At 47.6% G+C, this 21,968-nt stretch overlaps 2 long non-coding RNA genes across 3 annotated transcripts; both read left to right on the plus strand.

Moving 5' to 3' along the window:
- Window positions 1–2,614: 2,614 nt before the first annotated feature.
- LOC106732505 (uncharacterized) lies at window positions 2,615–8,631 on the plus strand. Of its 2 annotated transcripts, none has more exons than XR_012904425.1 (3): window positions 2,615–3,325; window positions 3,855–7,239; window positions 7,719–8,631. It is a non-coding gene; the product is annotated as an uncharacterized LOC106732505 (long non-coding RNA). The 2 variants fall into 2 exon arrangements; XR_003090691.2 differs by having other exon boundaries at window positions 3,855–6,780.
- Window positions 8,632–10,706: 2,075 nt separating this feature from the next.
- Window positions 10,707–14,371, plus strand: LOC102459499 (uncharacterized). Its single transcript, XR_012904422.1, has 4 exons — window positions 10,707–11,859; window positions 12,335–12,443; window positions 13,430–13,608; window positions 14,184–14,371. It is a non-coding gene; the product is annotated as an uncharacterized LOC102459499 (long non-coding RNA).
- The last annotated feature ends 7,597 nt before the right edge of the window (window positions 14,372–21,968 follow it).

The following is a 21,968-nucleotide window of genomic DNA, read 5'->3' on the forward strand; positions in this document are numbered from 1 at the left end:
GAGGGTGCAGTGTGACATTGCTGTTAAACCCAGCATGCTGAGTCCATAGATATATGATGTATCACCTTGAGAGTGATGATTACCCAATCCTCTAAGGGGTAATTGACTATTGAAATACAAGTTCATGATTTATAAAATAAATATAAAAATATAGTAGCTGTGCAAAGGTGAACTCTGTTCCCTTGGAATACTACTTATATAATGAAAAGTTAATGTGATCATATTATTCCATCCAAACTAGGTTGTGCGCTGTCCGACTTGCCAGAAACAGGGAAAGGAATTTAATGTGAATACCACCTTGAGAAGCATAAAGGTGCATTTTTGAATCAGACATTTATCAGTTGTGACAAAGCTAGGTCCTTAAGTCAGTGTGTCCCACATTTCAGGGCAGATTTTGATAGCCTCAGAGGCTGTTAGCCTCCATGTAGCCATTATTTCTCTAGTGGCAAGGGTCACAGCCTCCTGGGCCAGTGTCATCATATGCCAGCAATGAAGATGAGGAGAAGCAACCCTCCCTTGCACAGTCTCTGTTGTCTCCCATTTTCAGTGATTAATCGTGGAGGAGAGGGATGAGCCCGGGCCCTCCCTCTAGTCCGGGATCCATTCCAGAGGCCATAATAATAGTAGCTAGGGTAGCTATATTTCCTTCCTTACTTTTTAATATCTTTTAAAAAGAAATCTCTTCATTATGATTCTGTTGAAACCACATTACATTGTGAAATTATGGGTAGATTTGATACATTTGTGTGAGAAAAATGTGAAGGATGACTGTGACGGGGCGTCCCCCGCCCGTCCCTGGGGCGCCGCCGAGCAGGCCTTCCTGGGGGTAAGGGGGGGGCCCTGCCGGGGTTGCGCGGCGTGCACGCGGGCCGCGCCGGGGCAGGGAAAGCCGGCCGCCCCCCCCCCCCCCGAAGCGGTAGCGCCGTGGCGGCCGACGCGGCGGTAGCGGGGGCAGCACTTCCCCGCCTGGAGTGACAGGGGAGCCGGCCAATGGGGAGACAAGACGGGCGATGGGGGAGGCGCCCGCCCGGTGACGTGGGCAGAGGCGGACGCCCGGCGGGAGATTTAAGATGGACCCCCGTCCGCTCAAGGGTGGGAGAGGAGTCAGGCGGCAGCCGTGAGGGGGCTTGTCGCCAAAGAGGCGGAGGTCGGGGCGAAACCACCTCCCTTTGAGCCCGGCCACGACAGTCCTCTGGGCTGGGGAGCCAGCCCAGAGCAAGGTGTGGACACACGGACGCTCGAACGCCAGCCTGACGGACGAACCCAAGGTGACCGCCCCTAGGCGAGGGAGGAAGGGCGCCTGAGGAGGGAAAGAAAGCAGCCCAGGGCAGAGCTCATTGGAGCTGGCGGGCTGACGCGTTTCGGCATGGAGCCCCGTCAGCCGGACCGGAGCTAAATACCTCCGTGTCCTTAGGGCCCTGGGCTGGGGCCCGTGAGTGAGGGCGGGCCCGGGCCCCCCTTTCCCTCCCCCCCTCCAGAAGGGGGGGAGAAACGTGTGAGCTCGTGACCGGCCGTGCGGCTGCACAAGGCACGACCGACAACCCGCATTCCCCGTCTTGAAAGCGGGAAGACTAGACACTGAGTGGGAATCAAGCCCACACGGGACGTGGTCAGAGGACCCCGAAACGGGGGTCGGTGGGGGTCCCCCCTTGTACAATGACTTACTGTTAACCCTGACTTATAGAAGACTCGTGTCTGGGAATTGTTGGGAATGGATTTAATGTGACCATTACCAGTAACAAAGAAGGGATACCAGTATATAATGACAGTCATAGATTATGTTTCAAGATATCTGTTTGCGTATGCACTTCAAAGTCAGCCAGCATTTGTGGTTGGAAAGAAAATGTACAACATGATTACTATATGTGGATTACCACAGCGGATGCTGACCGATCGTGGACCTGAATTCAATAATAAGGTAATGATTTTTTAAAATAATCTCAATAATAAGGTTATAATTTTTTTACAGATTGGTTTCAAAATCTATTCAACCTAAACATCAGGTCTCAGATAGCTGACAGTGAACATGGGTTTCAGGGCACTTCTGATTTCTATAAAAGAAAGGCACAGTGTTCTCAACCAGTGTTCAAGAACAATCAACATCCTTTTTTTAAGAAAATGCTGTTAGTCACTGTGACAGTTGCTCTAAAAATTTTCAGGGTCATCTTCCTATTGGTCAGTAGAAAGAACAATAAAGTTGCTTCCAATAGTAGTATTAAAAGATGGACTATTAAAATTGATAATTGTACAATAATTATGGCAAATAGGCATAGGAACAGTCCTTAAGACAATTCTATATTTAAGTTAATGATGTAACGTCTTTTCTTCCAGTTTAATATGTATCTATGCAAAAATTCGGAATACAACGTAGCTTCTCCACCCCGTACCATCCTCAAACCAATGGCTTGGTTGAAAACGCTAATAAAACCCTCAAAAGGTAAGTGAATGGGTGACAATATTACATTCATAATGGCAAGTAGAGTCTGCTGTGGCAGAAAATGCAATTCACTAATGAATCTTCAAGATCAATGTTTTAGATTGAAAGTATTTCTTTATTAATCATTACACATGTTTGCTTATGTATTATCAGTTTCAGTCTACAGTAAACGTGTGCTTTTTGATCCCCAAGAAAGAGCTCAATGATAATTTCTTACAGAGCATTAGAGAAAATGGTTGATGACAATGGGAATAATTGAGATAAATTAATTCATCCAATTTTGTTTTCCTTGTGAAATGTGACGGGCCGCCAGCAACCCACACGGGAGATTGCCGGGGTCGCCGCGCCGCACAAAGCAGTGGCCAGACCCAAGCCCCTTTCCCCGGCCTCGGCACAGGAAGCCGGCGGGGCTGCGCTCAGCCTCCGCGCCTGCGCCGGTGGGGAAACGCTGGTCCCTCCCCAGAGACCACACTAAACGGGGGCTGGGCGGAGCTGGACAGCCGAGAAAGCCAGCACGCTGCCGGAAGAGGAGCAGCCCCGGGCAGCGTCTGGTGCGGCCTGGCCAATTTAAAAAGGCTCACCGCCAGCGAGGGAGGGGGCAGCCTCCTCGCGGAGAGGGAGGAGAGCCCCCGAGCGCAGGATGGACCCCGAGCAGCACCGAGGTCGGCAGACGGCCCGGCCTCGATCTACGGATTCTCAGGACGGGCACCACAGCCAGTGAGTCCCGGCTCAGGCGGTGACTGGACTCCACCCCGCTGGCCCTGGAAGGAGCGTCCCGGCAGGGACCGGACTCGGCGGAGAGAACAGACTCCCAGGGCCTCATCAGAGCGACACTGGACCCGGACTTCAGAACCGAGGCAGGCTGAGAACTGGGGCGGCAGAATGAAGGTACAGGGGAAGGGAGGAAGAAACCCGGGGCAGGGCCCCTTTGGCGTCTGTGGGTAGACGGGTTATGGCAGGAGTGACCCCCCGTCTACCGCGTCGGGGCGCGAGCAAGCCACAACGCTTAGGGCCCCGGGCTGGGACTCAGAGAGGGTGGGACCGGGTCCCCCACCCTCACCCCCGAGGAGCATTCAATCTTGGGCAGCGCCAGCTTAGGCGTGCATTAGAACCAGGTGACAATCAAACGAAAGGAGACTGGACTGTGGGCTCAGGCCCCACCCCACAGGGACGGGTGATAACTACAGGGTTCGCTGCCCCCCCCTCCTCCTGGGAGGGGGTGATTGCACCCAATTGCCCGGGCTTACCAGCAGGGGCCCGAGGCAGGATACTGGCGGACAGAGGGCAAAAGGGTTCGCTGAGCCCCCCTCTCGCGCTGGGAGGGGGTGATTGCCCCCCAAACTCCTCACCCATGGTGGAGTATGTGGGCAACAGCCCCCTAAGCCGGAACCCAAATCAAAAAGTATTTTTTACCTAGGGGAAGGAGTTCGAGTGACAGAGCTATGGATCCACAACAGCTGTTGGACTGGGTGGGGGAAACCTAGCGCCAGCAACAGCAGCAGCAAGCCCAGATGATCCAGCAACTAAGCTACGCAATTCCAGGACCAGCAATGGTTGCTGATCCAAGAGCTGGCCACACAGCATGAAAAATGGCTACAAGTGGCCCGCCCGCTAGGAGGGTCAGCAGGACCTATATCGGAGGGAGAGGAGAGCGAAGGCAGCCTCAGTTCCCTCCCGTTGTGACTGACCAAGATGGGGCCAGGGGATGACCCCGAAGCATACCTAACGACATTCGAACGAGTGGCCACCGCAGCAAGATGGCCAGAGCGCCATTGGGCCACCTTGTTGGCTCCCTATCTAACGGGGCCTGCACAAATGGCTTACTGAGGGTTGGCGACCCAGGATGCACTGCAGTATGGGAAAGTAAAAGAAGCCATCCTGGACCAGCTGGGAATAACCAGCGACACCTATCGGCAGCGATTTCGTCGCGAGCGGTTTAAACCCGGAGAACGGCCCCTGGCTTTCGCGCAGTGGCTGCACGAATGGGCATGGCGCTGGTTGGAGCCCGAGCAACGCTCCGGCGCTGAGGCGGTCATCCTCGAGCAGTACGTGCACCTTCTAGCCCAGGAAGTACAGAAGTGGGTCCAGAGGCACCAGCCCTCAACTGTGGCCAAGGCTCTCTCGTTCATCGAAGCCCATCTGAACGCGGAAGGAGGTGAGGTGGGTGAACGGTGCGAGTCAATGCCCGGCCCCCCCGAGGGATGCACCATGGGAATGAGGGGGCGAGCCAGCCCCACCCAAGAGCACCCCTAGGCCTACCTTTGGGGGAGGGCGCCGGTTAGCTCCAGTGTGGCCCAGCAAACCTGGGGACAGCTACCAGGAGACGAAAAGGGAGGCCGAAGAGAAAGCGGGGGAGGGCCGCAGGATGGGGAGCCGGAATGCTTGCTACCAGTGTGGGCAGGAAGGGCATTTCAAACGAGACTGTCCCCTAACGGATTGCACCGTAAGTCAGGCAACCCAGGGAGGACATCCGCCAACCCCGCCTGAACAGCCGCGACCAACAGTGACCATGTGGCTCAGACAGAAGCTCATGAAGGCCCTCATGGACTCCGGCTCTGCGCTTACCTTAATCCACGAGGACCTTATTCCCGACGCCCCGGCCACCGGGGAAACCGTCTGGATGAAGTGCATACACGGGGATGTAAGAGCCTACCCCATCATGTGGGTACACCTGGCGGATGGCCAGCTGGCAAAGATATGGCGAGTGGGGAAAGCACCCGTGCTGCCATGCCCGATAGTGCTGGGAAGGGATTGGCCCGGGTTCTCTAGGCTGCTACAGGGAGGCACCGGCACACCCGGGGGACAGCGACTGAAGGAGCAGGCACCCGTGACCGAAGGCTATGTCCACCCACGGACCTCAGAAGAGCCTGACAGGAGATGAACGACCCCCTTGGTGGGACACCCCAGGGATGGGCTAGCAAGCGCCCCGGATTTTCTGGAGGAACAACGGGGAGACGGAACCTTGAGATACGCTTGGGAGCAAACAGGAGGCCTGGAGGAGATTGAAGGGGGCCATCAGGGACCATGATTCCAGATAATAGAGGACCGGTTGTATCGACTGACGGGGGCCAGGGAAGGGGAAGAAGGGTGAAGGCAGCTGGTGGTTCCCCAGGGCTGGCACAGAGAGGTCCTAGACCTGGCCCATATGAACCCCCTGGTCAGGGCATTTGGGACGTGAAAAGACGCTGGCCTGAGTCTTGCAGCGTTTTATTGGCCCGGAGTCTATAGGGCAGTGCGGGACTTTTGCACCTCCTGCCCCAACTGCCAGAAGGTCTCCTCGGGTAGGGTGCCTTTGGCCCCCCCTTGTACCCCTCCCCATCGTCAGCGTTCCCTTTGAGAGGATAGCTCTGGATTTGGTGGGGCCCCTGGAACCCTCCCGGCTGGGGTATCGGTTCATGCTAGTCATCATCGACTATGCCACCAGGTACCCAGAGGCCGTGCCATTGTGCAATACTAAGGCCCCGACCCTAGCCTCCGAACTAATCAAAATCTTTGCGAGGGTGGGATTCCCCAAAGCCATTTTAACCGACCAGGGCATGAATGTAACCTCTCAGTTGATGAAAGAACTGGTGTGCCCTGTTGCAGATAAAAACATTCCGAACGTCCGTATACCACCCCCAGCCGGACGGGCTAGTGGAGAGGTTTAACCGCACCTTGAAGGAGATGCTCAGACTGGTTGTACAAGAAGGCCCATGGGACTGGGATCAGATGCTACCAGCCCTCTTGTTTGCCATCCGGGAGGTGCCCCAGGCCTCCACGGAATTCTCCCCGTTCGAACTATTGTATGGGTGCCAGCCGTGGGGAATTTTAAATTTCCTAAAAGAGGACTGGGAAACACAGAACACCTGGTGCCAGGGCACGGTGCAGTACATTCTGCAACTCTGCGAGCGGCTGCAGCGGGTTGGGGCATATGCCTCTTAAAGGCTCAGACCAGACAGGCCCATTACTATAACCGGATGGCCATGGCCCGCCATTTCGAACCGGGGGATCAAGTGCTGCTGCTCTTGCCCACCAAGGAGTCCAAGCTCTTCGCGGAATGGCAGGGACCTTATGAGGTGATCCGCAAGGTAGGAGACGTAGATTATGAGATCCTCCATTTTCCCGAGAGGCGGGATACGCAGATCTTCCACGTTAACCTCCTTAAGAAGTGGGTGGCAAGGGAAGGGCTCCTGGTGGCACCCGTGAAATGCAAAGAGGATTTAGGCCCGTCCCGGGAGGATTGCGCAGAGGAAGGCTAGTTATTATCCCTGGGACCTGAACTCTTGGAAGAACAGCGGCAGCAGATGGAAGTACTCCTACGGCAGTTCTGCCGCATCTTGACAGCAGCCCCAGGAACGGCAAAGGTAGGGATACACCGTATACGTACCGAGCCGAGTAGTACAGGAGACCCACAGGCCCCTCCCTAGGAAGGTCTGGGGGATGGTCCACCAAGAAGTACTGGCCATGAAGCAGTGGGGGGGGGGGGCGTGATCGAATAGTCTCAGAGTGAATGGAGGAGCCCAATAGTGCTGGTTCCCAAAAGTGACGGAACCGTGTGGTTTTGTATCGATTTCCGGCGGGTCAACACCATATTGCAATTTGACGCATACCCTATGCCCAGGGTGGAGGAATTGTTAGAATGCCTGGGGTGGGCAAGGTATATATCCACACTGGACCTATCAAAAGGATATTGGCAGATCCCGCTGGACCCCAGAGATAGGAAGAAGACTGCCTTCACCACCCTGTTCGGACTTTTTCAATTTCGGCGAATGCCTTTCGGGTTGCATGGAGCAGCGGCAACCTTCCAGCGAGTCATGGACCAGGTGCTAGAACCCCTTAGGGGCTACGCGGTGGTCTATATTGACGATATTGTGGTCTATAGCTTAACCTGTCTCGAACACCTAGAGGCCGTGATGCGGGCCCTGCAAGAGGCGGGGCTCACGGCCAACCCCAAGAAATGCCACTTCACCCAGAGGGAGGTGTCCTACCTAGGCTATACCATGGGTGGGGGGGCGGTTAAAACCGCTGCTGGAAAAAGTGGAGGCCTTACGGAATTATCCGGCCCCAACAACCAAAAAGCAGGTTCAAGGGTTTTTAGGACTTGCGGGCTATTACCGCAAATTCGTGCCTGACTTTGCCACAATTGCAGCCCCATTGATGGAGTTAACTAAGAACGTAAATCCTAACAAAATCCAATGGACAGCCCAAGCGGACCAGGCCTTCCGTGAATTGAAGCATAGACTAATCCGAGCCCCGATTTTAAGACAGCCTGATTTTGAGAAACCATTTCTTTTATGTACAGACGCGTCCGAGTGTGGACTAGGAGAAGTCCTGGACCAGGAGTACAACGGCGAGGAGCATCCAGTCCTATACCTTAGCCAGAAGCTCCTACCCCGAGAAAAGAATTACGCGACTGTCGAGAAAGAGGCATTGGCCATGAAATAGGCCATAAAGATGTTGAGGTACAACAACTTGTGGGGAAATAAATTTAAGCTGGTTACGGACCACGCACCTTTAGTCTGTCTGAATTCCATGAAAAATTCTAACCCCCGCTTTACGCGGTGGTACATGTCACTGCAGCCCTATCAATTTGAAATAGAGTACTGAGCGGGGGCAAAGCATCAGAACACTGACTTTTTTTTCCCACGGGTGTTCGAGCAAAATGAGGAGGGGGGTGACCCTACCGTAAGGGGATGGGGTGACGGGCCACCAGCGACCCGCACGGGAGACGGCCGGGGCTGCCGCGCTGCAGAAAGCGGCGGCCAGACCCAAGCCCCTCCCCCGGCCTTGGCACGGGCGGGGGAAGCTGGCGGGGCCGCGCTCAGCCTCCGCACCTGCACCAGCGGGGAAATGCTGGTCCCTCCCCGGAGACCACGCTACACGGGGGCTGGGCGGAGCTTGACGGCCGAGAAAGCCGGCACGCTGCCAGAAGAGGAGCAGCCCCGGGCAGCGTCCAGCATGGCGGGCCAGTTTAAAAAGGCTCGCCGCCAATGAGGGAGGGGGCAGCCTCCTTGCAGAGAGGGAGGAGACCCCCCGAGCGCAGGACGGACCCCGAGCAGCACCGACGCCGGCAGACGGCCCGGCCTCAATCTACGGGTTCTCAGGATGGGCACCACTGCCGGCGAGTCCCGGCTCAGATGGTGACTGGACCCCGCCCCGCCGGCCCTGGAAGGAGCGGCCCGGCAGGGACCGGACTCGGCGGAGAGAACAGACTCCCAGGGTGACACTGGACCCGGACTCCAGAACCGAGGCAGGCTTTGAGAACTGGGGCGGCAGAATGAAGGTACAGGGGAAGGGAGGAAGAAGCCTGGGGCAGGGACCCTTTGGCGTCTGTGGGTAGACAGGTTATGGCAGGTGTGACCCCCCGTCTACCGCGTCGGGGCGCGAGCAAACCCCAACGCTTAGGGCCCCGGGCTGGGACTCGGAGAGAGGGTGGGACCGGGTCCCCCACCCTCACCCCCGAGGAGCATTCAATCCTGGGCAGTGCCAGCTTAGGCGTGCATTAGAACCAGGTGACAATCAAACGAAAGGAGACTGGACTGTGGGCTCAGGCCCCACCCCACAGGGATGGGTGACAACTGCAGGGTTTGCTAACCCCCCCCCCCCCTCCTGGGAGGGGGTGATCGTACCCAATTGCCCGGGCTTACCAACAGGGGCCCCTAGGCAGGATACTGGCAGACAGAGGGCGAAAGGGTTCGCCAAGCCCCCCTCTTGTGCTGGGAGGGGGTGATCGCCCCCCGAACCCGTCACATGAACCAAAGTGTACACAACCACCGAAATTTCCCCCTTTTGACTAATGTTTGCGGAAGACCCCTTATTTGCAGAAAAAGTTTCAGAAAATTACATGGTAAGTGTATGTTATCACCTCCAGCTTCCATGTACATATGTCTTTCAGTGTGTCTCCAGGGTACGAATACAACCTCTTCTCAATTTTTTTCCTAGGCTCCCAGATATGAATACATTCCTTGAAGATTACTGCAGAGAGTATGACATAGAAAAGAAATTGCGACATGATGCTGACATTGCAATTGCTTTAAGTAACATCTCTAAAGCTCAAGAAAAGCAACAGAGACATTATGCGAAAAGGAAAACCTGAAAATACGGTGAAGTAAAATTTGATGTTGGGGACTCTGTCCTGTTTTTGAATGCTAGGAAGAGAACAAGAAAAGACGGAGTACTAGAACCTACCTATCAGGGACCATACAAAATTACAAGTATTGCGGATAAGACACTGAAATTAGCAAACATGTCAGGAAAAATGTTAGGAACCAAGTACAGCATCACACATTTAAAGCCGTTTAAAGAGCCTCCACAATTAGCTACCAAGAACAGAAGAAAGCGTTGGAACTGAAATCACAGGTGGTAACAATGGGACCCGAAATCCATTAGAAAAGATTCAAAAAGTGGATGGGCCTGAATCTCATCATTCTCCTTTTATCCAAGTGAAAAAGAAAGAACACAGCAACAGAAGAAGAGGAAATAGGGCAGCATCTTCCTCCCAGTGATAGAATTCATGAGGAATATGATTTGGGTGACATGCTTATGGAGGATGGGGAAGACAGAAAATGGTTTCTGAAAGGTACTTTGTTAACACACATTTCTTAAACAGTTTTTAAACACAATTCCATGTACGAAGTGTGTTACAGTATTTTTTCAATGTCCAAAGTGTTGTCACTCACAGTATGAGAACAGAGAAAAAGGAGACTGTAATTGTATGCACGTAATGGGTGTTTCTTTTCTTTCCAGTAAAATTTGTAATGAATGGCAAACAGAGAGACTGGAGGCCAAAGTGAGAAATTACAAATTGTATGGCACTTCATTTCATTGCCTGCAACCAAAAAGCTGGATATGAGATGAGGTATTCTTAATTAACACAAAGTGTATGGTAAAATAATTGAATAATCAAATCTTATTGACAATGTTCCCTTTCTGTCATCATGTGTTGTAGGTTATTGATGCGTATTTGATCTGTATAGTCGAGAAATCAGGGGGAAAGGTAGGCCACGTACTGTGGCAGTACATAAATGTATAAATTGTATCAGTTAATTAACAATCACGTGAATGTAATAAAAAGTACGGGTTTCCAAATACTTTGGCAATATCAATATACAGCTGACATTGCAACAGTTCGAGTACTTAATGCTACAAACCATGTAGTGTACTGCATTCTGACACACAGTCCTTGATACGTTGATGGCCACAGTAGTTTTTCTAGACTTTTCATCTGGTATATTAATTACAAACTAGTATGTGATCAGATTAATAAATTCTTAGATTAAGTAAGACATAATATGTTGTTTACAGATTTTTTTTTTACATGAATCTCGTACAGATCCTTATTGATAACAGTAAGGATCCCTTGCATGTCTGTCTATGTGAACTTCATTATCTTCTTCTTTATGTATTCGCTTATAGACAGCCCACTGAAGCAAATACTCACCAGAACCTACACACCACAATGACTTGGTGTCTAAGAGGCCCTAAGCACTCCTCATTTTTGCTAACACAAAGTAACACGGCTACCACTCTGAAACCTATTATGTTATTTATGTGCAATACTGAATGATTACTGCTGTAATAACTTGGTTGTCTGTCAACAGGTAGAAGCCATCTCAGCAGTAGTTGCCACGGAGATTCTGTTAGGCAGACAAAGAACTGAAATCGAAAGTAAATTTTAACAAGATTTCATACATAGCATGAGCAGAGCACCTTCTTAAGTCAGACAGTCCAAATAACTATGAATTTTAAAAGACAATGCTAGGTTTCATGTGGAATGCCTACAGTAATAGTAATCCATGTAAAGAAATTCAGAAAGACCGTGTAATCTACTCGTCATAGTTTGCTTATCTGCCAACTTTAATTTTGGTCCTAATTTTTTTAAAATAATTACAGAGCAGATTTCTTCAACATGATATAATATTACTTCTTTACAACGCAACAAATCATTGGGTTCTTGCGGTAAGATGCTTTCTATTTTACTTCTGGACTATGGTGAATGAAAGTGGTATTATGTAAGAGGTTGGTAATGCAGCTGGGTGGCAGTGGTATAATGGCCTCTGCTGTGTATTTTCGGTAAGTTCAGTGCATGCTAATGAAAGTGGAATGTGAGTGTCACTATTCCGAGAGCTGTGTTTCTTAAACACCACAAGTTAATGTGAAATTGTAGCAAACCTTACATGAACAAGTGCAGTTAGTAACTGTTTAATCATTGAATTCACAATATGCTTTTCTACTTTGTGTTAGTGATTACAAAGAATAATATATGAATGTTTGGTTTTTTTTGGCTAAGTCAGTATGAAATAGCTTAAATTCTCACATTATCAACCTAACTTGTACATGTAATTAAACTTACAGATAGCATTGATGGAGACACAAGAACTGTTAATAATTGATCCATTGTGTGAAGAGATGAGCTATGAAAGAAAATTTCTTAGGAACTGGAGGTAAATTTTAAGATACTTGTGTTTACAGTGATCCTACACTGTTACTGTGTAAATATTTTACAGGAATGTAACAATAGTGAGAGTAATATCTTCCTGTTAGCTGCAAATAAAAATTGAAAGAGCATATGCTTGTACTGAATGTGCTTACTGATGGACTAGGAGTGAACTTCTGGGATTTGACTACTTCATAGCATTTGGACACAAGACAGTTGCATGTTGCATGATTGCGAAGGTGTTATCCACATGGGGCACAGCACAGCAGGTGATATAGTCTGTAATAGTGACAGAGAAATCTGAAAGCAATTGTGTTCGTGTGTGTGTGTATATATGTATGTATATATGTAGTAAATGAGCAATAAGTCATGACTATCAATAACTACAGAGAGCTAACAAACATTTTTATCTATGAACAGAAACTGAAAAAAAAAAAAAGCTGTTCTGTACAGTCCACTAATGGCTTCCATTAATATTTCAGAAACTTCATCAAAGGAGTAAAGAGCAACTCAACATCAAATTGGAAGAGTCAAATTGTTAGGCATAATAGACAAATTGATGGCCACAACTGTGGACCACTCATCTTTAAGGTTAGTAAGAAAAAATTGTCTGTATTATTTGTTATTTGTGTGTCATTAGCAGAGGTGCTAGTAAATGCAAAAGAATACTGGTTGCACTGCAACAGCATCCTTGCCAAGGTGTGGGGGCTGGGCTCTAGGACTTCATAAGTGCTGTTGTCTTGGGCGGAAGGTGCGGTGCTGGAGGGCCAGATTCAACCAGCAATCCCCTTCTGACAGCTGATGCTGTGGTGCCAAGGTGCCCCAGGCCCTTTTAAATTGCCGGTTGCCTTTTGTTCCCCCCACTGTTGGTGGCCCTGCCGGATCCCATGGCAGGGCCGCAGATGATGGGAGATGTAAAGGGGGCAGTGACGTGAAAGCAGAAAGCACTACTACAGCAGCACTGTATGGTCAGCCATGTACATGACTGAACCAGTGTCTGTTTCTTACCATCGTACTGTCACAGCACACTCTCATCTATGGTAATTATAAAATGTTTTCTAAACAGAAGCGTTGTTAGTTTGTAGAAACGTATTTGCAGCTGAAAGACATCAGTTCTGTAGACATATCAGAGAAGGCAAATACTGAGTTTAAAAGACACATAGCAATTCTTCTAATGAAGGAGTCAGGTAACAATTGTATCCCATGTTCTATAAACTCAGCAGGCACATGAAGATAACCGGAAGAGTGGAAATATGTGACGTAACAGACCGTCACCCTAATAGCCCTAAAGTGGGGTCTCTTACAGGTTTGGTTATGTAATGATGACTATTGAACAATATCTGTAACTACCCAAAAAATTAGATTGGGAGAATCGTTACTATTGTTAGATCAGTTAAATAAATAAACTGGTTTATTTTATATCCAGATGCAGTGAAATTAGTTTGTAAAAATAGTACTCAACAAAAATAAAAAATTTAGCTTCAAACCAGTGACTAGTTTAACAGTTTTACAGTAACCAATAACGTGTGTTGGTCGTAACAGAATCAGCATTTCATTGCGCTGTATTTATTTTTCAGAAAGCATAGAAGATTTCTGCATATATTGCAATCGGGTCAATTGTGAAAAGCAAAGTGAGGAATGCACGATGGAAAGATGATACAGAATTGTATCAAACACATGTCAATCTTTTTAAGATTGTGTAATTTTCAACAAATTCCATAACAGTAAACATTTCCATCATGGCTGTAGTACAGAGGTGAGCAAACTGCGGTACGCAGAACACATCTGGAATGCGGCACCATCCTGCCCTGCCCTAGAGATCATGGTCATGGAAGAGCCTCCAGCTCTGACCACCCTCCTCTGCCGCATCTGCTCACCGTGCCACCAGCGTTCTAGGCGGCGGGACTGCACTGCATGGTGTAATGGCTCGTTCCAGCCATGAAGCACTGCTGCCAGTCCTGCTGCTCAGAGGGCAGGGAGCGGGGGGGGGGGGGGGTGTTGAACAAGGGGCCCCACTGGACAGACAGGCAGCAGACCGGGGGTGGTTGGATGGGTCAGAGTTCTGAGGTGGGCAGTCAGGGCGTGTGATTTAGAAGGGGGCAGAATTGGGGCTGGGCACAGACTGTTTAGGGAGGCAAAGCTTTCCATACATGTCCCTCAATATAGTTTGGGGACCATTGTAAAAAATTTTTGCCTGAGGGACAGACAACACCTGTGATAGGAATATCTTAGGAAATGCTTACATGAGGAAGGAATAGCATGAGTGCGTGGAAAGTATGTGTTACATTATAAGTTGTGTGATTTCTTTTTCTCAACTGTCACTTATCAAAGGTCCAGTGTGATTCCTGCAAGAGGTGGGCACATATGCCGTGCATTCCAGAAGGAACCACTGAAGAAATCATTAATGATAAGACAGAATACAAGTGCCAAAAATGTTCATAGTGCAGTTCTTCAGAAAGTTGACAAGAAGAGTAAATAGATTTAGATACCCATGAAATAATAAATTTTTAAAAATTTGAAAAATAGTTTTCAGTATTTGGGTCCTTGTGTATAATGAAAAATAAAAGGCAAAACACCAGCATCCCGAGTCCATTATCAAGGAGGGAACAAAGTGTGAGTGTTTAGGACCACGGAACCCCATCCCTCAGCATTAGAAATCCATGGACCAGGTAGCAAATCCTGAGCAGTAGCACAGAATATCATGTATGCATGACAGAAACCGCAACCGTCGCAAAAATGGAGGGTTTCTCTTTCTGTCGTCGCACCTGAGTTTAAGGCATAGCTAATTTTCATTCAGTTTAACCTGGATACTTGCAAAGAAATAGCAATAGAATGTAACTTTAACAAGCCCAGACTACTCACAAATCAATGGATTGTTGTGACGGGGCGAGCGGACCTGGCGCGACCAGAACTGAGCCGCCCCACACTGACCCCGCGGTAGCACTTGCGCTCCTCGGGGTGAGCCAGGAGGCGCCGGCCCCTTGTGCACGCTGCTCCACGGCAGCTGCACAGCTGACAGGCGCAAGAGCCGGACACTGGCATGATGCTCCGCGCCGGGGCATGCCTGTGATGTTGGGGTGCCCCGCCCCCAGCTCAGCGGGTGATGTCGGGGCGCCCCGCTCCCAAGTCAGGGGTGATGTCGTGGGGGAGTGACGGAAGGGGGGAAAATCAAAGGGAGGGGCCAGGAGCACAAGGGGGGATGGAGGTAGAGTTGGAGGGAGGATAAGGGCAGGCGGAAAAGGGAACAATGGGGGTAAGGAGAGAGGGTTCACGGATGAGAAAGGAGAACCCAGGAGGGATAACGAGGAGCTGTGGAGGAGCAGTGGGGCCAGCAGGGTAGGAAGCAGCCCAGGGCAGGGCATCCTAGGACTTGCTGGTGGGCTGGTGAGTTTCGGGATCATCCCCCACCAGCAAGACAGGACGCCGAGAGAGCCTGTCCTTAGGGCCCTGGGCTGGGGCCTGTGAGAGAGGGCAGGCCCAGGCCCAGGCCCTCCTACCCCACACCGCCTGGCGGAGAGGTGAACGAGAACCCTTCGTTGAGACTTTCATTCTCTCGTGGGACCAGAGGGAGGCTGACGGTGAACCGGTGTGTGCAACCGACGCCACCGAACTAAAGGACCGAGACAGGGTTGGTTAGAAGGACACCCTTGTACAGTTGTCCAAAAACAAATCCAGCAAAAGGCAATCTTAAGGGTGGGAAAATTATAGTACTAAGGCAAGTAGAATGTACCATCACTGAAAAAGCAACTGGCTTCTAAATTTGCAAAGTCAACATGGAAAGTTTTTGCCATATCACATGTAAAATGAAAAATAATCATTGTAATGCACTGTGATGGCCTCCTTCTTCTGCCTTTTTGATTATGTATAATCAGTCAGGATGGTACATTTACTTTCCCTCCCCGCCCCCAAAATAATCAATCACAATTTGTTACAAAGCATTGCAGAAGTTGACTGGTGATACTGGAAGTAATTTGGATGAGTTTCTTGATGATGTTTTCTTTGCAATCTAAATGAACATGACAACAAAAACATCCCCCTGTTGACTATGGCTTTGAAGCAAAATTTCCAGATTGTCACCATGCGTCACCTTTGTATCAAATTATGTTTTTTAATATTAATATGGATAACTTGAATATGATTTATGCAAAATAGGGCAAGTAACCTATTGAAGAGTCTATAATGCCCTGAATATTCTATTTGTGTGCACATATCTTTCTTGAATGTGAAGTTAGAAATATGAAGTGTAAACTTGCTTATTAATCTAGTTCTTCTAGTTAAAGCCATTATTGCTACTCAAGGTATTTAATAGCCTGGTGCCCAAGACAATGATCTGTGAATGTTCTTGTTTTTCCAGTAAGCCTGTATTGTGCTTGGTCCTATAAAGACAGGTGACAATACCATCTGGTGCTGGAATCCATCTTGAATTTTGTACTCTTCCAGGGGAGGGGGAAATGGGGAGCATTGAACAAAGAACTATTGAAGTGATGGGGAATAAACAATGATTGCTCATGAAGAGACCTGGAAACAAAGAACTCCAACAAGGAGGAGGAGGCCAACTGGACCCAGATCAGGAAAGATATCTGCTCTGGCCTGAAAGGCTTCACCTGGAATAAGATCTAGGGTGAGAAATCATGCTTTGTAACAAATTCTCTTATAGTATTAGGCTTTAGCAGGAGTGTTTTGTCATCACGTGCAACACTTAAATCATACTTTTATATTTAAAATCACTTTTGTTCATTATCAAACACAGTGTAATGAATTGTTACTGGGAGGGGAAGGGGGAGCAACAGCTCTATTAATGAAACAGTATCTCTCTATTAAGGAAAGAGTGAACTTATGAACTTAAAACTTTTAAACAGAGCAAGAAAATTTATTTGGTGTTTTGGTCCCTTTTGGGGGTTGTGTTTCTGGGTGCTGTCAACGTCCTTATAGCTGAGCCCTCTCAGAGCTGAGCTGATTCAGCTTCTGTAATGGATAGGAGGAGTGCTGGCCGGCACCGGGTGACTAAGGGGTTAAACTCAGGTAGCTAGCAAGGGTGTTTGTCAGGGGACTGGGAGAACCAATTGAAATTGAGTTCTAGAATTTGAATTGTATAAGGTACTTTGCCTGCTTTCTTTGTGGGGGCGAGTTAAACCAGGAGTTAAGACACAGAATGATTTAAACTCAGGAGCTATGTCTACACTACAAGGTTTTTGCACAAGAACAGCTGTTTTTGTGCAAAAACCTGGGGATCATCCACCCCTCAAATGAGCTCTTGCACAATTAAATGGGCAGTTAAATGGCACAACAGAGGGCTTTTTCCACCGTAGGTAAACCTTTTCTGAAGCATAACTGCTTTTAGTGCTACAGCTATTGCACAAGAAGGCAAGTGTGGACACTCCATAGGAGTTTTTGCACAACAGTTGGCTTCCAGGGAAAAAAATGGTGGTCTTTGGGCCACTCCAGCCAACTCACTCAGAACTCTATTGTTCCTGTCTACTGGCACCCTTTAAAGCCGCAGGCACCCTGCACAAGCCTTGTAGCTGCAAGTTGGCAAGAAGCAGGATTCTTCAGGACGCAGCTCTGCTGCAGCCACCAATGTCCTCAGAGGAAGCTCCCCGAGACTGCCTTGGCCCTTCAATGGACCAGCCACAGGGGTCACAGGACTCTTTGAGGGGGACCAAAAGGCGTGCCCCCACCTGGAGCAGGCCAGAAATAAAAAACCCTGCTGGAATTGTGGAATGAGGACTGCGCCCTGCAGGACCCCCGGGCAAAGCACCGCAATGCCGTAATCTGCTCCCGCATGGCCACATCCCTGGTGGAGCAAGGTCACATTCAATAGCCTTGAAGTGTGAATATAAACCTTTAATTGCAGCATTTCACTGTACATACTCTGGCCAAACATGCACTCAGAAGTTTGAGGTTCATTCAATCCTTGATGTATTGAGGGTCACAAGTTTTATTATATAGTTCAGTGAGGCCATGACTTCAACTTCAGTACATACACTGGTGAGTCAGTTTTTAAATGTACACAAGTCAGAACACTTGAGGTCTTAAGAAATAGATTGATTACAAACCTTTTATTTGTAACAGTAAGGACCCCTTGCATCTATACATTGATGAACTACATTATGTTGTGCATGCACCACAATAATTAACGCATTAAAATCTTGCTTGAGTGTCAACAGGTACATGCCATCTTGTCAGTAGTTTCCACTAGCATTCTATCAGGCAGAGCAAGACACACAAAACTGAAAAGTTTTCCTGCCCAACAAGGGCAAACTATATGGGCATTAAGTCATAAGCACAGTCTTAAGAAACAGATACTCATTTCCCAACGTACTTCTGTAACAGTAACCAGGTAATGAAACTGGCAATACAGGTAGGACTCTATAACCTGTATTTCTCTCCGCCTGCAACACCTGTGTTCCAGCGTCCCCAAGGGTGCTCCTGGGCTGGAGGAAAAGCTGGGGGCCCTGCGCTCAGCAACTCCTCCTCCTCCCTCCCAGCGTGCAAATAGCTCATTTGCAGTCTTCAAGCTCAGGAGAGGGCAAGGAGAGGGACATAGGGAGACACTCGGGGAAAAGGCAGAGGGGCTGCAGGAGAGCAGCCTGGTATCTGTGGAGTTGTGTGTGCAGTGGGGCCAGCAAATTCCCTGGATTAGGACCAGACAGGTTCCAAGGGCACCAGACAAGAGATATATAAACTGTACAGTATAATCTACATTGCATGGTTTGATTGGCAACTAATTCTATTCTGAATTTTTTTTTCCAATGAACAGAGTGGAATTATGCAAAGTGATATTATTGCTTTCTTTCAATGAACTATAGCACAGGGTAATCGTAGCACGGTGTTTTCCATTGTTAAACTTCGGAATTGTCTGTATTAAATGTAAAAACAAGTGGTCCTTTGGCACCTTTGGGTACGTCTTCACAACAGTGTTATTTTGGAATAACAAAATGCGTGTCTACACAGCAAGCCATTATTTTGAAATAATGTCGAGATAGAGGACTTCTTGCTCCAACTCCTGTAACCTTCATTTCATGAGGAGTAGGAGAATTTCAAGGAAGAGTGTCCTTCAACTTCCTGCTGTGTAGATCGCACCAAAAGCCGAATTAAGCTATTTCAACTTCTGCTATGCAATACATAGCTGAAGTTGAGTCTCTTAAATTGACTTTTGCCCTGCAGTGTAGACGTGTCCTTTGAGACTAACCTAAATACATAGACTCATGAGCTTTTGTGGGAAAAACCCACTTCATCAATGGAATTGGAGTGAAAATAACAGAAACCAAGATTATATATAGCAGAAGTACGTGTCAATTGTAGTACTCATGTTAAATGAAGCGGGATGGATGTATTCCATACATAGCTTTTGATGTAGAAATGTAGGAGAAATTGGCTGTGTAATGTGCCAGCCAGTTAATGTCTTTATTCAATCCCAGGGTAGCAGTGTTAAATCGGTAGATGAATTCTAGTTCTGCAGGTTCTCTCTGTAATTTGTTAGTGAAGTTTCTTGGTAGAGGAATGGGTACTTTTAAATCCATGATTGAGTGACCAGAAGGTTAAATTTTTATCCTACAGGTTTATGTGTATTATCATTTCTGATGTCTGATTTTTTTTCCATTTATCTTTTGTCATAGGGACTGTTTGGTTTGGTCAATATACATAACTCTTCCATAATATCCTTAGCTACAAAAGCTATCTTGTCAACCCAAATCAATGCCAGAAAATTGGGTAAAGCAAGGTCAATTAAGTTAAAAGGGTTGAGAAATGTTTTGGAGTCCAAAATGATCCTTGGAGAGCTGTAATAGACAAATCACTATCTATTAGATCAACTGATTGGTACTATGGAGCTCTAGAAATACTCGTCAAATTATCCTAGAAATTGGAAATTCCCAAAGTTTATATTTACCCTACACTATTTTATAGTTTATTACCCTTGCAGCTCCATTATTAAAAGAGCAGTTAAAAATTCTCTCTATTTACCACTTCATGTTACAGAGAAATTAGCTGAGGTAACATCTTGTACTGAACTAACTTTGGCTGGTGAAAAACAAGCTTTCCAACTTCTACAAAACTCTTATTTGCATCTGAGAAAAGTACCCTGCTAAATATGAGGGGGAAACAGATGAGGACTAACATATTGCAGGAGACCATTCATGGTTAAGTGGGCAGTTAACACCTCTATCATCATTGGACTAAGGCAGTTTAGTGGGTTACAGATTTTTTTTACTAAGCCATCATCCAGTGTCTTTGGAGCTGCTGTGAAGAGTGCTGACTTGAGTTTTTATACCTAATTCTCTATCGTGTATGGATTTAATAACCAGGCAAAGCAGATTGGAGCTGACTATGCAAGGTTGTGTCTAATTTGTGGGTACAGCAAGGCAGAAAGGTTGTTTAAGCAATTAGCCAGTGCCCAAAAGGAGGCACAGGAAAGAAAAGTACAGAATGAAAGCAGGCAGGGAGCAGGTAATATGCTTGTATGCTACTTGGTAAGATGCATTGGGACTCAACTGCACAGGGGGTTTGACCAGCACAAATAACTGAGACAGAAGCGAGACCTGGTGATCCCATTATACTTTTTTTTAGAAACCTTAAAAAAACCCCACAAGCCTGGAAACTTGTTCATAAATCCACTAGACACAGAAATCAGGGATTTACTGTAATTTATGGCTCTTTATGTAGATTTATGGCTCTTTTCAACATTCTGTAACCCACCAACTCTCCTTTGTCCTGTAAAGGCTTAGGGACAGCCTACAATAGAAGAGCTCTAGTGGTGCAGTTGCACTGCTATAGCATGTCTGGTGAAGACACTCTATGCTGACAGCAGGGAGCTCTCCTGTCGGCCTAATAAAACCATCTTTACAAGAGGCAGTAGCTACATTGGCAGAATCAGCTCTTATTCCAGCATGGCACTTTCCAAACTGGTGCTTATGTTCGTATAACATTCACTGTTTGGGGGGTGGCTTGTTCAGAGTGACATAAGTTATCCCAACGTAAGCAGAAGTGCGCACAAGCCCTTATAGTGGACAAATGGGTGGTTATGGCATAGCCACATACATGAACCCTTGTACAAATTGCTATTATAGACAGAGCCCAAACGAGCATCTTTTAGCACAAAATCAAGAGGTCAAAGACAAAATTAAGGCAGAAAAATTATTTCATTGCTTATACACCAATGCTTGGAGCCTGGGTAAAGGAACTGGATTTCCTCCTTTACAAGAATGAAGTTAACTTGGTGTTACTGAAACCTCTTGGGAAGATTAATGTGATCTTATGGGATAAGGGTATGTCCTCACAAATCATTGTTGCAAACACTGTTATATGCTTGCAACAAATTGTGCACAAAGTGGGCCATGTAAAATGTATGGGTCACTGGTTATGGTTATACTATGTGTGCATGTATCAATTGCGTACGTGAAGATATGAACATTAGCTGTGTGTAATTAAAATGTTAGCTCCTAGAGTAACACTCACAGAATAGCTAGATGGCATATCTGGGAAAGGCTACTCTGGTTGATTGGCCCTTCAAGAAACAATGGACAATGAAGGATGGGAGGCATCTAACTACACCAAATGGTGTTTCCTGCCATCTGGAATGTGAGCCATGGCCTCCACCTGCAAAGAACCATGCATGACTCAGTTATGTCACTTTCTCATATGACAAACTCCATCTTGGGATATACTTCAACATGGTGAGAACAATGGGATTCCCTCCACACAGCTGAGGACATAGAAAGGGCCCTGGAAACCCCTCCATTTCATCTTTAATCCTGCCTCTTGCCTCTGGAGGGTCTCACTTCAATCTCATTATGTGGCAATTTTATTTCAGAGATTGTGTTTAGCCTAATTATTTCTATTAAAGAAACAAGAGGGCACTCTTGATAAATCTGCTCTATCTAGTAAATTCTCAGGTAACCATATTTTAGATTTTAACTTAATTCTATGCAAATTGGCCTAAAATTTCAATGAAATTGCTTTAAGCAATTGCACTGACTATTTAAATTAGTCCCTTCTGGTCCAATCTAGATGAAGAGTAGGAACCCCAGTCTTAAAGGTACCTGGAAGACAAATGTGTCCTTGAACGTATGACAAAAAGTGTTAGGAATTTAATTTATGGTCAGTAAATGTAATAAA

The sequence above is a fragment of the Pelodiscus sinensis genome, chromosome 1 (assembly GCF_049634645.1).
Source record: "Pelodiscus sinensis isolate JC-2024 chromosome 1, ASM4963464v1, whole genome shotgun sequence".
NCBI classification, from domain to species: Eukaryota; Metazoa; Chordata; order Testudines; family Trionychidae; genus Pelodiscus; species Pelodiscus sinensis.